The sequence below is a fragment of the Pristis pectinata genome, chromosome 14 (assembly GCF_009764475.1).
Source record: "Pristis pectinata isolate sPriPec2 chromosome 14, sPriPec2.1.pri, whole genome shotgun sequence".
Taxonomy (NCBI): Eukaryota; Metazoa; Chordata; class Chondrichthyes; order Rhinopristiformes; family Pristidae; genus Pristis; species Pristis pectinata.
This window is the reverse complement of record NC_067418.1, coordinates 23,467,631-23,485,097: the sequence shown is the minus strand read 5'-3', so window position 1 is coordinate 23,485,097 and position 17,467 is coordinate 23,467,631. Positions and strand designations below refer to the sequence as shown.

The following is a 17,467-nucleotide window of genomic DNA, read 5'->3' as shown; positions in this document are numbered from 1 at the left end:
TGAGTGGTGATCTCATTGAAACACACAAGATTCTATTTGGTGCTGTAAACAAAGGCAGTATCTCTGTGCAGAAACTGGATTGTATTCATTCAGTGGTGTCTGCAATGGATTTTAGCAGGCATAATACCAACATTGAGATCTGTTATTGAACACCATATCCTTGGAGATGAGAGAAGTTGTCAGGTCAGGAGACTGCTTCTTTGATATGTCACCCAGATTGATCTTATCAAAGCTCTGTGCGCCATCATCAACAGTCCATCATAAGACTGGAGCTAACCTTGGAGCTGACCACATTTGCTGTGGACAAACATAGTTGAGGATGACCTCAAGTCTCTCATTCCTGACTGCGCGCACTGTTCAAAATAGGATTGCTTGACAGCACCTTGAGGAAAACAAAGAAGAAGGTGTAGCAGGTGGGGTTGATACAGTGTGGGTAGTGAACAAGGTAATGTCTGGACTCCAAATGGAATATGTAGGACTAGGATGCTTTGTCTCTGTGTATGCGGTCAGGCACTGAGGACTGAAATTTAGGGATGATTTCTTCTATTAGAAGTTGAAATTTTCTATACCAGGGTTAAGTTCTTCGGATGATGAGGATGTTCATGCTGGAATCAATACATTCTTGACCTGTTAAGAAAATCAAGGGAAAAGGAAAACAGGTATAAAAGTAGAATTGTGGGCAAGAGTTAAACATGACCTTAAAAATGATGGAGCAGGTGATTATTTGGCCCCGTCTTCAGCCTTTTACATTCTAAAAATGTGCCTTTGAAACTTTCTTGATTGAGCTTTGAGTTCAGAGGATTCATAGGCACTTGGTTATTCTTTAATTTATCTACATAAAATGCACATTTGAGTCATTGTGGTAAAATAGGACTCCAGAGAGTTGGAGACTCATAGTTTTGTCATGGTTCCGAGTGCTGGTTCTTGATTCTGCCCCTTATCCCCATTGATGGTGCCTTGTCGTGCAGCACGTGGTTTCCATGCACTGCTATTTGCCTAATGACACACACCTGAGTTCCATCAGGAGACTAGTACAAGAAACCTGGTTTCACAAACACTGGTTGCCAGGTTATTGGTCTATCTCTGGGTATGCTTCGTCTCCCGGCTGCTTCGAGTCATTAACTTTAGAGCATTCACGGTTTCTCCTAGAAAACCCTGTTTCTGTGTTGGGACTCCGTCTCAGAGTCCTGAGGCAAGATTCCTTCTGTTTGCCGTTCTGCGTTTGGTACCGAGGAAGCATCCCGACTCCAGTCTCATTTCAGTGTTCCGCATTTGGGTTCTCCACGATCTCACTCTTCGTGTGACGTTGTGACAAGTTTTTATGTGCTTTTGCTCTGAAGGATTCAGTTGTTAAAATCAAAAACAAAGAAACACACTCAGCTGCTGATCTGTGACCTATGTGAAAAGGGTAGCCTTTGAACCAAACAGATTAAACAATCTTTTCTCAAACATGCAGATTATAAGAACCTAAGAAATAGGAGCAGGAGTAGGCCATCTGGCCCGTCCATCCTGTTCCACCATTCAATAAGGTTATGGCTGATCTGGCCATGGACTCAGATCCACCTACCTGCCTTTTCCCCATAACCCTTAATTCCCCTACTATGCAAAAATCTATCTAACTGTGTCTTAAATATAGTTAATGAGGTAGCCTCTACTGCTTCCCTGGGCAGAGAATTCCACAGATTCTCTACTCTCTGGGAAAAGCAGTTCCTCCTCATCTCCATCCTAAATCTATTCCACCAAATCTTGAGGCTATGTCCCCTAGTTCTAGTCTCACCTACCAGTGGAAACAACCTTCTTGCCTCTATCTTATCTATCCCTTCCATAATTTTATATGTTTCTGTAAGATCCCCTCTCATTCTTCTGAATTCCAGTGAGTATAGTCCCAGACAACTCAATCTCTCCTCATAGGCTAAACCCCCTCATCTCCAGAATCAGCCTGGTGAACGTCCTCTGCATTGCTTCCAAAGCCAGTATCTCTTTCCTCAAGTAAGGAGACCAGAACTGCATGCAGTACTCCAGGTGCAGCCCCATCAGTACCCTGTACAGTTGCAGCATAACCTCCCTGTTCTTAAATTCAATCCCTCTAACACTGAAGGCTAACATTCTGTTTGCCTCTTGATAACCTGTTGCACCTGCAAACTAACCTTTTGAGATTCATGCACAAGCACTCCCAAGTCCCTCTGCACAACAACATGCTGCAGTCTTTCACCATTTAAGTAATAATCTGATCTATTTTTCCTTCCAAAGTGGATGACCTCGCATTTACCAACATTGTACTCCATCTGCCAGACCATGGTCCACTCACTTAACCTATCTGTATCTCTTTGCACAATTTGCTTTTCCACTCAATTTAGTGTCATCAGCAAACTTAGATACGCTACACTCAATCCCCTCTTCCAAATCGTTAAAGTATATAGTGAGCAGTTGCAGGCCCAGCGCTGACCCCTGTGGCATCCCACTCACCACTGATTGCCAACCAGAAAAACACCCATTCATCCCAACTCTCTGCCTTCTATTGGTTAACCATTCCTCTATCCATACTAGTACATTACTCCCAACTCCATGCATCCTTATCTTATGGATATTATGCGGCACCTTATTGAACTGCTTTTGGAAATCCAAGTATGCGACATCCACCTGTTCCCCTCTATTCACTGTGCTCATTACATCCTCAAAGAATTCCAATAAGTTTGTCAAACAGGACCTGCCCTTCCTGAATCTAAGCTGTGTCTGCCTGATGGAACTAATTCTATCCAGATGTCTCGATATTTCTTCCTTAATGATAGCTTCAATGAGACTGATGAACTAGAAGACTAAATTTAGAATGTTTAATTCAATGTATGGAAAACAAAATAAAGGGTCGGATTAACAGTGCAAGGGGAAAAAAAGATACATTTAAATTTAGTCTTAAAGATCTCCAACAACAATTACAATTCTGAAAGCTTGTTTATTTACCAAACTAAGCTGAAATTTAATTCAAAGGTTTATGAAGGTTTTTATAGGAGTAATAATTTACTTGCACTTAAATGGATAAGCTGGGTGGGTTTAATAGGAATCACCTAAATAGCCCAATTTCCATATGATGCAGATTCGGTATAGTGAAGCAAATAGAGCAACAATGAAATTCAAACATCAGATTTGCTACTTAATGATTCAAGTGTGGCTGCTGGAAGTTTCTGTTCAATTTAATCCATGATTACTGTGACTGCTGATAGCCTCCCCATTATTTCCATAAATGGAAAGCAAATACTAATCCAACCATCTTGGTAAGTTTGGCACTGGTTTGATGATCCATAAAGAAGCATCCATGCACGTGCCATAATAATAATTGCAATACATAGAAAATAATTTTTATAATGTGCGGTAAAAAGAAAAATCTGTACATCTTGGAACAATGAGTGATTTAGCAGCTATGTAGAGCAAAGTTTGAAAATAATTTTATATATATTTATTATATCACAACAAATGGTGATCAGAGCATTTCTTACTCCTTTGTGAAGTCTTTCATTACTTGGCTTCTGAATAGGGCAGAGGAAGTTTGAATGTAGAATGATGATGTAATGTCCAGAAGAAACCAAATCCATTCAGTGCAACTAGACAGTTATACTGAAGTGGGATATGTTGAAAATATGTTTTTACTTAAGTGGGTTAATAAAATTCGGTGTTATTGGTCAAAGTGGAATTGTGAATTAACTTGTTTTAATAACTGGAATTATGAGCTTATTTGGAAAGAAAACATGATTGCACTGGAGAAGGTACAGAGGGAATTCACCAAGACTGATGCACAGAAGGACGTTGGGCTGCAAATCCACAGTTCCCTGAAAGTGGCAACGTAAGCAGATAGGATCGTAATGAAAGCATAGAGCATGTTTGCCTTCATCGGTTGGGGCATTGAGTAAAAGAGTTGGGAAGCCATGTTGCAGCTGTATAAAACTTTATTTAGGCCACATTTGGGTATTGTGTGCAGTTCTGTTTGCCACACTATAGGAAAGATGTGGAGAGGATGAAAGAAGAGTTTCACCAGGATGTTGCCTGGATTAGTGTGTATTAAATGCAAGGAGAGGTTGGACAAACTTGGATTATTTTCTTTGGAGTGTCTGAGGCTGAGGATTGATCTGATAGAGGTATATAAAATTATGAGGAGGGTAGATAGTAAGTAACTTTTCCCCATGACAGAAGTGTTTAAGACGACAGGGCATAGGTTTAAGGTGAGGGATAGGAGATTCAGAGGACATCTTTGGAAGAGATTTTTTTCACCCAGAGAATGGCTGAAATCTGAAACGTGCTGCCTGAGAAGGTGGAGGAGGCAAGTCCTCTCATAATATTTAAGAAGCATCTGAGAGAGCACTTGAATCACCAAGTAGAGTATGGACTAAGTGCTGGCCAATGGGATTGGTGTGGATAGGTACTTGATGGTCAGCATAGACATGTTGGGCCAAAGAACCTGTTTCTATACTGTATAGAACCATAGAACAATACAGCATAATACAGGACCTTCTGCCCACCATGTTGTGCCGACCTTCAAACCACTCCTAGGACTATCTAACCCCTTCCTCCCACATATCCCTCTATCTTAAATTCCTCCATATGCTTATCTAACAATCTCTTGAACTTGACCAACGTATCAGCCTCCACCACCACCCCAGGCAGCGCACTCCATGCACCAACCACTGTCTGGGTGAAAAACCTCCCTCTGACGTCTCCCTTGAACTTTCCACCCACTACCTTAAAGCCATGCCCTCTTGTATTGAGCATTGGTGCCCTGGGAAAGAGGTGCTGGCTGTCCACTCTATCTATTCCTCTTAATATTTTGTATACCTCTATCATGTCTCCCCTCATCCTCCTTCTCTCCAATGAGTAAAGCCCTAGCTCCTTTAGTCTCTTCTCATAATCCATACTCTTTAATCCAGGCAGCATCCTGGTAAATCTCCTCTGCACCCTCTCCAACGCCTCCACATCCTTCCTATAATGAGGCGACCAGAACTGGACACAGTACTCTAAGTGTGGTCTAACCAGAGTTTTGTAAAGCTGCATCATTACTTCACGGCTCTTAAACTTGATCCCACGACTTATGAAAGCTAACATCCCATAGGCTTTCTTAACTACCCTATCCACCTGTGAGGCAACTTTCAGTGATCTGTGGATATGAACCCCCAGATCCCTTTGCTCCTCTACACTGCCCAGAATCCTGCCATTTACCTTGTATTCTGCCTTGGAATTTGTCCTTCTACTTCACACTTCTCTGGATTGAACTCCATCTGCCACTTGTCAGCCCAGCTCTGCATCCTATCAATATCCTTCTGTAAGCTTCGACAGGCCTCCACACTATCCACAACACCACAGATCTTTGTGTCGTCTGCAAACTTGCTAACCCACCCTTCCACCCCCTCATCTAAGTCGTTAATAAATATCACAAAAAGTAGAGGTCCAAGAACCGATCCTTGTGGGACACCACTAGTCACAGCCCTCCGATCCGAATGCACTCCCTCCACCACAACCCTCTGCTTTCTACAGGCAAGCCAATTCTGAATCCACATGGCCAAGCCTCCCTTGATCCCTTGGCCTCTGACCTTCTGAAGAAGCCTACCATGTGGAACCTTGTCAAACGCCTTACTAAAATCCATGTGGACCACATCTACTGCACTACCCTCATCAATCTTCCTGGTCACCTCCTCAAAGAACCCTATCAGGCTTGTGAGGCAAGATCTTCCCTTCACAAATCCATGCTGGCTATCCCTAATCAGTCCATGATTCTCTAAATGATCATAGATCCTATCTCTAAGAATCCTTTCTAGCAGCTTACCCACCACAGACGTAAGGCTCACTGGCCTATAATTCCCTGGACTATCCCTACTACCTTTTTTGAATAAGGGGACAACATTCACCACCCTCCAATCCTCTGGTACCATCTTCGTGGACAACGAGGACTCAAAGATCCTAGCCAACAGTTCAGCAATCTCCTCCCTCGCCTCACGAAGCAGCCTGGGGAATATTCCATCAGGCCCCGGGGACTTATCTGTCCTAATATTTTCTAACAGCTCCAACACATCCTCTCTCTTGATATCTACATACTCTAGAACATTACCATTACCAATACAGTCCTCAGCGTCATCAAGACCCCTCTCCTTGGTGAATACTGAAGAGAAGTATTCATTGAGAACCTCACCCACTTCCACAGCTTCCAGGCACAGCTTCCCACCTTTGTCTTTAATCGGACCTACCTTTACTCTAGCCATCCTTCTGCTCTTCACGTACGAGTAAAAAGCCTTGGGATTCTCCTTAACCCTATTCGCCAAAGCCTTTTCACGTCCCCTTCTCACTCTCCTCAGCCCCTTCTTAAGTTCCTTCCTTGCTACTCTATATTCCTCAAGAGCCCTGTCTGATCCTTGCTGCTTCAATCTTATGTATGCTGCCTTCTTCCTAACTAGTTTTTCCACCTCCCTTGTCACCCATGGTTCCTTCACCCTGCCATTCCTTCTCTGCCTCATCAGGACAAATTTATCCCTAACATCCTGCAAGCGATCCCTGAACATCGACCACACCTCTATAGTACATTTCCCTTCAAAAATGTCATCCCAATTCACTCTCAAGTTCTCGACTTATAGCTTCATAATTCTCCTTTCCCCAATTAAATATCTTCCCGTCCTCTTTCCTCCTATCCCTATCCATGACAATTCTAAAGGTTATGGAGCAGTGATCACTGTCCCCCAAATGCTCACCCACTGAGAGATCTGTCACCTGACCCAGTTCATGACCTGAAACTAGATCTAATATGGCATCCCCTCTAGTCGGCCCGTCAACATACTGTGACAGGAATCCATCCTGGACACACTTAACAAACTCCGCCCCATCTAAACCTTTGGCACTAAGCAGGTGCCAATCAATATTTGGGAAGTTGAAGTCTGCCACTATAATAACCCTGTTATTTTTGCATCTTTCCAAAATCTGCCTCCCAATCTGCTCCTCAGTATCCCTACTGCTACCGGGGGGCCTATAGAATACTCTCAGTAGAGTAACTGCTCCTTTCTTGTTCCTAACTTCCACCCATATTGACTCTAGAGAGGATCCTTCTACATTATCCACCCTTTCTGCAGCTGTAATATTGTCCCTGATCAGTATCGCCACCCCTCCTCCTCTTCTCCCCCCTTCCTATCCCCTTTAAAACACTGAAAACCAGGAATATTCAATATCCATTCCTGCCCTGATGTCAGCCATGTCTCTGTGATAGCCACAATATTGTAGTCCCATGTACTTATCTAAGCCCTCAGTTCATCTCCCTTATTCCTGATGCTTCTTGCATTTAAGTAAATACACTTTAACCTATCCGCCTTACTGCTTTTATAGCCTGTACTCTGCTTCTCCTTCCTTAAAGCCTCTCTACCTGTTAGATCTGACCTTTCCCCATCCCCTTCTTCCTCTGACCTACTCCTCTGGTTCCCACCCCCTGGCAGTATACCCCCATGGCAGTATAACTCTACAACTTCACCAAAATAAAAATTAAAATTATTTTAAGTAACCATAAATAAATTAAAAATAATATGACATAGCAGTTATTGGGTAGTATTCTAGCTTTCCTTCTTTGTAATATATGTAGAATTTGAATATTAAGGTAATTTCATTGAATATCTTAAGTTCAGGGAGTAAGGTGAAACTGGAAAATGCATATAGTTCAAACACCTTAAAAATAAATACTGTACCATTATGTTCATGTAATTGATTTCAATTTTCATAGAGATTTCAAATCCTTAATTATATTTTACATATGTTATAGGCAACATTAATGTACTTAGGTGAAAGCCAAAATGATTTTTATTTACCATCAAAGGTATGTAATACAACTCAGTAAGCCCTATTTACATTTTAATCAGAATATAATCAGCACTTTTGCAATTTGCATAATACATTTTTTATTCACTTGCTGCGTAATTTAGAAATGTTATGGACTGGTTTGTTCTTAGTCCATTTAATTATGAAAAGATGTAGTTTGAGTGATTGCCTAATTAGGATTGATATTGCTTCACCTCTAACTCAACTCACTGTAAGTGGGTTTATGAAAAGGTAAAATAAATGGGCATTTGTGTATTTCAGCAAAATACATTAATTCTAAAAAATTAACATAGCAATTTAATTATATTGTGCATGTTATGCATCATGCAATTGAATTAATGTGTAAAATCAATTGCTTGTTGCAATAGGTACTTATGAACACATGGTACATAGTGGGAAATTGCATTCAATGCTTCCGTATACATGACACATTCATGCATGGTGGCTATACAACCAGCAGCAGTGATATCAAGTGGGATGCCCTTTGACATCCTGGCTGGACATGACATGGTACAAAAGAACTGTACTGTATCTGCCATTGATCTTTGCCAAAACATTTCTGGCCCCAGTCACTTTGACAAGAAGCTCAAGGTTGCATCTGCCTCAGAAGTCAGAGCACCCTCAATCGCTGTCATAGCTGGAAACATTGTTCTGGTCCATAGGCTGGTAGCTGTTTCCCCGCCTCCCCACTCTCCTTTCTGCTTTGGTTTATAAAACTTGACCTTGTTCTGGAGTTTCTGGTGGTAGTGTAGGGAAATATCCAGGATATGAGAAAGAACAATGCAATCAAATTGGATGCAATTAATTACCCAAGTGTTTGTTGACATTTCCATTGGTGTACTTTAATGCAACAAAGAGCCTTCACTAGAAGTGCAGACTGATATCAAGACCAACTTTTGTTGAAGGTCATACATTGCAGAAACTAATTGTAATTTCTCAATAGTTTGTCAGTGATAGAGAATCTAATCAATAGTATTCTGAGCTATTTTGAGTGGTGATCTACCAAAATGAAGATATAACACATTCCGAACTGGAGTACACTCCTGTACACACATGGAAATGCCTGGTGTGTACATTGCTGTGATTCTAGTGATGATACAGGGAGCACATGTGGATGGATCCTCTGTCTTAATCAATACCTGACCAAAATATGAAACTGCAAGCCATGGCCTTCATTTGGGCGAGGCTCATGTGCTGGGCATGAACGTTGGTGAAGGTATGCTACCGCAATGTCTTCAGAATGACACCTGATAGTCGCACTTCAAATGGTGTAGGTTAGTGGATAGTTCACATTGCCCCCTCCAAAATGGCCGAAGGTCTTCACTGATGCTGATCTCTGATGTATCGCAGCTTTACCTGTCCAAGTAAACCAGTGTGGTGGTGGTGGGGAGGGTAATGGGGGAACGAGTGGCCTGACAATCCCATCTGTTTGGGTTTGTGTTGCTTCCTCACCTGGCACTACAATACAACAACATCCATTACATTTTGTTTTGAGGTGCTGTCCCCTATGGATAATCGTATTATTAAAGCAATACAGGACAGTGTAGTTGAGAAGCAGCTGATCTATAGTTGCATGTAGCATGATAGTCTTAGTGCACGTTTGAGGTCATTATGAATAAAGGAAGAATCACTAGAGATTGGCTCTGCATGTCTTGCTTTTTGCCCTTCACCTCAATTCCAAGACTCATCTCTTTTTCAATTGTCAATGTAAAAGTTTTCGAGTGGCATCAGTATTCACCAAGGAAAAGGACATATGGTATAATGAGATCAGAGAGAGGTCTGCTGATATCCTACGACATATTGATATCAAGAAGAGGAGGTGTTGAGCTCCTTGAAGAGCATTGATGGCCCCAGGACCTGACGGGATCTATCCCAGGTTATTGAGAGAGGCAAGAGAGGAGATTGCTGGGGGCCTTGACAGAAATCTTTGTATCCTCTTTAGTCACAGGTGAGGCCCCAGAGGACTGGAGAGTAGCAAATGTTGTTTATCTTTTTAAGAAGGGTAGTAGAGACAACCCAGGAAATTATAGGCCAGTCAGCTGTATTTCAGTGGTAGGGAAATTATTGGAGAAGATTCATAGAGATAGGATCTACCTGCATCTGATTTATTATGGATAGTCAGCATGGCTTTGTGTAGGGCAAGTCATGTCTTACAAACTTGATTGAGTTTTTGAAGAGGTGATGAAGATGATTGATGAGGGCAGGGCAGTGGATGTTGTCTACATGGACTTTAATAAAGCTTTCAGCAAGGTCTCTCATAGTGGAGGGGTGTTATTCTGACTGGAGGTCTGTGGCCAGTGGTGTAACTCAAGGATCAGTGCTGTGATCTCTGTTGTTTGTGATTAAATAGAAATGATTTGGATGAATATGTAGGTGGGCTGATTAGTAAGTCTGCAGATGACACAAAAATTGGTGGAATTGTGGATAGTGAGGAAGGTTGTCAAAGATTCAGCAGGATATAGATCAGCTGGAAATATGGGCAGAGAAATGGCAGATGGAGTTTAATCCCTTCCTTATTAACCTTAAGGCCATGGAAGCTCAGCTACTTCACTTCAGCTGAATCTTACGGCATGGTTGTCCCTTGAGCACTTCTTCCAGCACTTCAGAGTAGTCCTGCTTCACCCTTGTTTCAATCAGTTTATCATTCTGATTATATGGGCAGCAGGGAACCTCTTACAATACTTAATCAATTACCAGAGCTGATTTCACTCCTTATGGCAACTTTGTAGAGACGTACATGACCTGACTCATGTTCTGCATCAGAAGTCACTGACTCCTCAGTTCTACATTGAACTGGGCATAAGTATGGGACAAGTCAAAGTTAGGGGAGATATCAGTCTCTGCCAGCTCTGCAAGTAGGTCCTGTGACCTGAGCAGTGGGTAATCTTCATTGTCAATGGTTTTGTGCATAGTAACTCGGTAACCATTGCATAATCACAATATCTAACTCCACTTCAGAACCACCACTTGTGAGCCCAGTCACTAAGCTGTATTTTCCATAGCTTCCAGCTTTCTCAGCCCTTCTTCCATTTTGTCTTAAGGGAGTAAGGTACAGGTCTGGGCTTGGCATCTTAGTAGATGTGATTATGGGCTCTGAATGCATTGATGCTACTGTATGGATACTTAAACAAATCCACACACAATTGTTACTTCTTGTTCAGCTCCAGTCAGTTAAAGTATTTGTAACCAATCTTTACCTGGCAGTGTAGGTACCTATTTTTAATCATGCAGAGCCAGGCACATGATTTTCCCCAAGACTTTTGATACCGTGTTGAGTACTTTTTGATGTTACTACCAGGCGGTGGTATCTGCCTCTCGACGTACAGTCCAGAAAAGCTGTAAAAGTGCAATGCCTTGCTGGGGGTCTCGCACTTAATCACCAATTGCTACCTCTGAGATTTAGTTGCGTGTACCAGATTCGTAGCTTTGAAATATTTCTGACCATACCAGGTGAAAAAAAAATTTCGATATCTGAATGATCTCATTCATTGGGTGATATGAATGAGTTCGCTAGTATCAAGTAACTCTCTGAGCCCACTTCCAACAACTCTTCTTTCACTCAGGGGTTGCTGTTTCTTATTTTGAAATTCTCACGTGTAATTTCTACCAGAAGACCATATCCAATTGTCCAAGGTCAATGCTGAAGGTTTCTTAAATTCTGTCATGTTGATTGAGTTTCCTGATATACACCATTTCTGTCATCTCTCCTTGAGCCTGTTTACATATTATTGAGGTGTATTGGGATCTTCTACTCATTCAGACTAGAAATATCAGGGATCCACGCTTGTTTAATAGCATTTGGTACTCAAATGCTTGAAGTTTGATACATACAATATTGCAATAGCTATCCTTGTGACACAATGCCTTAAAATAGTGGATGACTCTACCAAACTTATGCAGGTCATTCCTGGTTAACAAAGTGGTTATTTTGCTAAGGAACCCAGCATTATGTGAAATCATAACATGGCCATTATTTTTGTGATGATAGCTCATTACCTAGCAATAGCACAGCATATAGCAAATATACTTGTGTCAGTTGATTTGAGTTAATTCCTGAAACCATTGAAGGTGTCCCAATGATACTGATTACTGTCCTGCCTTGTATTGCATGAACTGGAAATTGTGTCAAGAGAAGTGAAATCATTCAGTGCCCTTCATTATAATGAGTGCAACCTTCGTTAAGCAAAAAATCAGACTAAATAAAACCCTTTGATGTGGCAAAAACTTGTTAAGCAATTGTTTGCTAACTATACACTTCATACGAACATACATATACTGCATATTCATTTCTTTGCAGATAAAACTTTCTGCTTTGGGGAATGCTGACCATACTGATCCTGTGCATCTGTCTTCTCCACCATGTCATCCAATTGAGTGTTAGAATCCAAGTGCCTAGTCTGTTTCTGTACTACCATTCCGACCATTAGGTGGGTTGAGTCAGCCTCAGTATTTGAAGCAGCAGCAGTTCCCAATGAGAACCATTGCTCACTTCCCCAATGCCAAGAAATAAACTGTCGGAAGGCAGGTTTGCAGTATCACTTTAACCCACAATATTGTCCAAGCACAATTTCTAGCCCATTGTCTTTAGTTTAGTTGATATGAATATATAATTAAGAATTAAATTATATTTGTATTGTGCTCTCTCAACCAAAGAGATACTTTTGAAGTAAAGTCACTGCTATACTGAGGACAACCAGTGTATGCATATTTGATATGACCACCAAAGCATTCAGAAGGAAAGCACTCACTCAGTCTTGCACAGAAACATCAAACCAAATATGATCAAGTCCAGGAATAGATCCTGAATTCTTAAACTCTGCATGGGCAAGCATCCTGACATTACTGCGTTATTTATTGCTTCAGGTGCTCCTGGTGTGGCCTCTTCTACGTCGGTGAGATCCAACACAGATTTGGTGACTGCTTCGTTGAGCACCTTTGCTCTGTCCGCCGCAAAAGCAAGGATCTCTCGGTGGCCACCCACTTCAATTCTACATCCCACTCCCATACCAACATGTCTATCCATGGTCTCCTCTATTGCCACATTGAGGCCAGACGCAGGTTGGAGGAACAACACCTCATATTCTGCCTTGGTAGTCTCCAACCTAACGGCCTTAACATTGACTTCTCTAACTTCTGGCAACTCCTCCCCTCTTTAACCCCCCTTTTCTCCCCCCTCCCCCTTTGTTTTCCCTCATTCCTGTGGCCCCCTCACCCCTTCTCTTTCCCCTCCCCTCATGACCTGCCCATCTATTCCCCATCTCCTTCCCTTTTTTCCAATTATCTACTGCCCTCTCCTACTGGATTCCTCCTTTGTCAGCCCTTTGCCTCTTCTACCCATCACTTCTCAGCTTCTTACATCAGTCCCTTTCATCACCCCCCCCCTACCCACCTGGACTCACCTATCACCTGCAGCCTCTGCTCCTTCCCTCCCCAACCTCCTTATTCGGCTTCTGCCCTCTTCCTTTCCAGTCTGATGACGGTCTTGACCCAAATGTTGACTGTTTATTCCCTCCATGATGCTGCCTGACCTGCTGAATTCCTCCAGCATTTTGTGTGTATTGCTCCTTGCCATTACAATTGGGTTGGTATTTATAAGTATCAGTGAAAGAAGTAATTACATGGCTAGGTGATATTGTGAACATTAACAAAATCTCACCAAGAATTATAGTGTTGTAGGAGTTGGAGTTCATTGCATTATGTCTTTTAATGCACTTGAAAGCGATGTACTTTGGGGATTTCACATCAAAAGAAACAGAGGACTATGGGGTAACAAGTGATGACTGCTTTATGTAAGGGATTTACTTGTCAAATTAATTATCAATATTCCATTTGCTGAAAGTAAATGCCCTAAAGCCTCTGTTTAGGCAACAGTAGGGACAGGTAAGCAATGGAAAACTGAGCAATCATGTCATTCAATTATTTTAAATCTGTGAATTACAAACAGGCGCACAACAGGTAACTTGTTTATTGGAATTGATGTGATATGCTGCACTGAAATTTCACCTATCTGATGATTGGCTCCTTAAAGTATTATTTAAATAAGAAATCCATTAAAATTAAGCCAGCTATAATAAGGTGCTGATTCTTACAATGAATTGCGTGTAACTGTTGTTACCTTCTCAAAATTTTTGTGACCTACTCCTATGATAGGAACCTGTGGTTTAATGGGAGTATTTAACTGCACTGAACTTCAACTCATTTTGCTCTGCAGATGCTTTTGTTACCTGTTGAAGTAGTCTGTTTTCAACCACAACTGAATTTGCTCGTCTTCATTTAAGTTCCATTCCACTTTGGCCAAAAACTAAAGGCCTGACGCACACTGTGTTCTCCCTTCATCAAACACAATCTGTAACCTTCACGAGTATCTGTGTGAGATATTCATCTCTCTTTTTATCTCTTCAGATAATGATGGACCAGCATGTTGTAGTTGGTTTGCAAATTTCCATTATTGCTATTATTTTTGTCTTTTTGATCTGTATAAAATGTTTTAAAATTTATCACTGAAACTGACTTGGTCAAAGTTTGCATGTATTTTAGTAGTGTCAAAGATTTATGTATGGGCTAGAAGGAATGAAAGTGACAAGGTTCTGAAGGATTTTAGCAACATCTTTTCTGGTAGTTTAATTCAATGAAATATAAGTAGTATTTGTGGTGATATATAGAAGGCCCAAGTCAGGAGCATGATGAAAGATCTCCACTTGTCGGGATGAATGCAGCACTGACAACTCTCAAGAAGCTCGCCCATCCAGAATAAAGCAGCTCACTTGATTAGCACCCATTGACCACCCTCAGCATTCATTCACCAGAGCACAGTGGCTGCAGTATGTACTATTTACAAAATGCACTGCAGACATTGCCCTGACTACTGCAACATCACCTCCCAAAATTACAGCCCCTACCACCAAGAGGCTCATGGGCAGCAGATGCATAGGAATCTCACTACCTGTGGAGGCCCCTCCATCTCGCACACTATCCTGGAAATAAAGTGCCATTCCTTCACATTTCTGGGTTTAAATTTTGAAATTCCATATCCAATAGCACAGTGGAAGTACCTTCACTGGAAGGAAGGCAGTGGTTCAAGAAAGCAGATCGCTACCACCTTCTCAAGGGCTGTTAGGAATGGACAAGTATGTTTGGTCAATAAATCCTGGCCTTGCTGGCAATGCCTGGGTCCCAAGAATTAATATAGTTACCTTTTTTTTTTGCAATGTGCTAATGTGAAATGTGTAAAATTTTAATTTGAAAGAGTTAATGATTAACATGTTCAGCTAACTACTGATGGTCTGAATAATCAGTATTTTAACGTTACATCTCCCTACAATTGTAATTTTCTCTTTAGCTCATGTGTCCAGAATAATCATTCATCAACATTTAACTGTGTTGGTGTTTTAGTTTTAAGAAATACAGCAGAGTTAAACTTACCAGTGGAATCAGCCAAGTTTGGTATTTCCAGCCACCTGTGTTTTCAAGATTTTGTAATTAGCTTCTTAAGCGACTAAAAAGCCTTGTATCAGTGAATAATGACAGTTAGCTAATAGAGGCAGTGTGACCTTTAAATCTACATGATTGGTTGGAGTTCTGTATTCCCATTGTGAGAGCAGATTGTTATAATGTTGAGACATATTAAATGAATGCCAAGAGTATATTTCATCATACTTTTCACTACAGTGACCTTCAATATATTTTTTAGCTGTCTCTATTGTCACCTGTGATAAAAGGCAAGTGCAAAAGATTAGAACCTATCCGACTCCACACAGTTATTAATCTATAAGAAGAAGATTACCAATCAAAGTCGACATATATATCAAAAACATCTAAGAAGCTTAACTTGACGGAAACATGGGAAATCTACAAATCATCTTATAAGAGTCTGAACACTATCTACATATTATCATATTATCATTTATAATTGCTTTATTGCACTATCGTATGAAAATGTAGATATATCGCAGTATTTAAACTATCACTCCCAGCCCTTTGGCAAAGTCAATTAAGCTTGATAACTCATTGAGTTATCTGCTCTGTATCATTATGTTGAGAAAACAGAAATCACACATACCCCCTTCACCTTATTGTTTTGGTGTATACAATTCAAAATGATGGATTTATTGAAACGAGTCATGTTGGCTGCAGCTGGAGGTTGTGAAGAGAAGTGCCAATGTTCAGCTGCTCCCTGATAAATAAGTCCCTCATATCTGTCATACAACCCCTTCTCAGGACTCTACATGGAGTCCCATTGTGAGGCCTAGACATTGTGGGACTCCTTAGCATAATGACTAAGGATTGAAATCCTCTTTCATTTGAGAGGTGAGATAGGTAAGTTCAGTTATTTATTATTTACTTAATTTTATATCGTTCTATGTTTTTAATTATTTTGGTGATTAAATATTTTTAACTACTTCAAGTTACCTATTTTATAATTATTTTAAAATCTTAATTTATTGTAAATACCTCCAAAAATTATAGACATTTAAAAAATCTGTTCCTAAACTTTGTCAGGTTTTGCAGGAGGTGAGGCTCCAACCTTAGCCTAGTCTCTTGTCCAAAGCTGACAGGGAGTGGGAAGGAGCAGGGGATGCAGGAAGATTCATGGTACATCTACAAGGCCAACTTGTCACTCAGGTCTCCCTGCATCCCCCCAGGCAACTTCTGGGACCCCTCTGGCTGGGGAAAAACAAGTCAAGACTTGCAGAGAAATTCAACCCAGAACTCCTTTAAAAGTTTATTAAAGCTGAGTAAATGTGACAAATGAAATAATATAAAACACTACAAAGTACTGTGCATTGATATTGCTTATATCTCATGTTTTCTTACAACAGAGAAGGCTATTCAATGCATTGGGTCTATGCCAGCTGTCAGAGTATTCCCATCAGTCCCATTCCTTCACATATTTCCTTGGAACCACATCAGCTTACCCTGGTCCTCCTGCCACCCACCTAAAGTGTGGAGAATGTGCAGCAGGCAGTTAGCCTACCAGCACGTATTTGAGGTATGGAGAGGGAGCCAGAACACCTGGGGAAACCCGTGTGGTCTCAGGGAGAATGTGCAAACTCCACACAGGCAGCACTGGAGGTCAGGGTTGAATCCAAGTTGCTGGAGCTTGTGGCAGCAGCACTCCCTCTGTGCTTTAACAACATCACACAGCTCCAATTCTAACTATAACTTTAACTTGCATATACTTCTCTCTAACTCTGACTCTGAATGCAATTTACTCCAACGATCACTCAGTGGAGCCTGTACCCATCCACAATGGTGATCACATTTGTCTGCAATTTCCAAGTAGGTTTCCCGTTAAGTTTTACTCATAAATATATTTACCTTTAGTGGATTTCAAACCCCTCTTGTCAGAGTGATCACCCAGAGGAGTCTGTTTCCATGTGTACAGGGGACTCCCACAGCTCCTTGCAAGTTGCTAATGTTTCCCCTGAACTCTCCTGATTTTATAACAGAAAAATCATACCCATGATACTATAACTGATGCAACTCTGCTCCTTTGATTCTGCCATCCTTACTTAAAACTTGTCAACTGTAAACTTGTGGAAGATGTTCCTTCTTACTATTGTTTCAGAGAATTGGTTGTCTTCTCAAGGGAAGGTCATTCTCTTCAAATGCTTTGACCATTATCTCACAAGGATGT

The 17,467-nt window shown here is 41.1% G+C and overlaps 1 long non-coding RNA gene across 1 annotated transcript; it reads right to left on the bottom strand.

The window, feature by feature from the left end:
• Nucleotides 1-1,218: 1,218 nt before the first annotated feature.
• On the bottom strand, nucleotides 1,219-17,238 carry LOC127578016 (uncharacterized). Its single transcript, XR_007957468.1, has 3 exons — nucleotides 17,149-17,238; nucleotides 15,253-15,287; nucleotides 1,219-1,334 (listed from the first exon to the last, which is right to left on the bottom strand). It is a non-coding gene; the product is annotated as an uncharacterized LOC127578016 (long non-coding RNA).
• Between the last annotated feature and the right edge of the window lie 229 nt (nucleotides 17,239-17,467).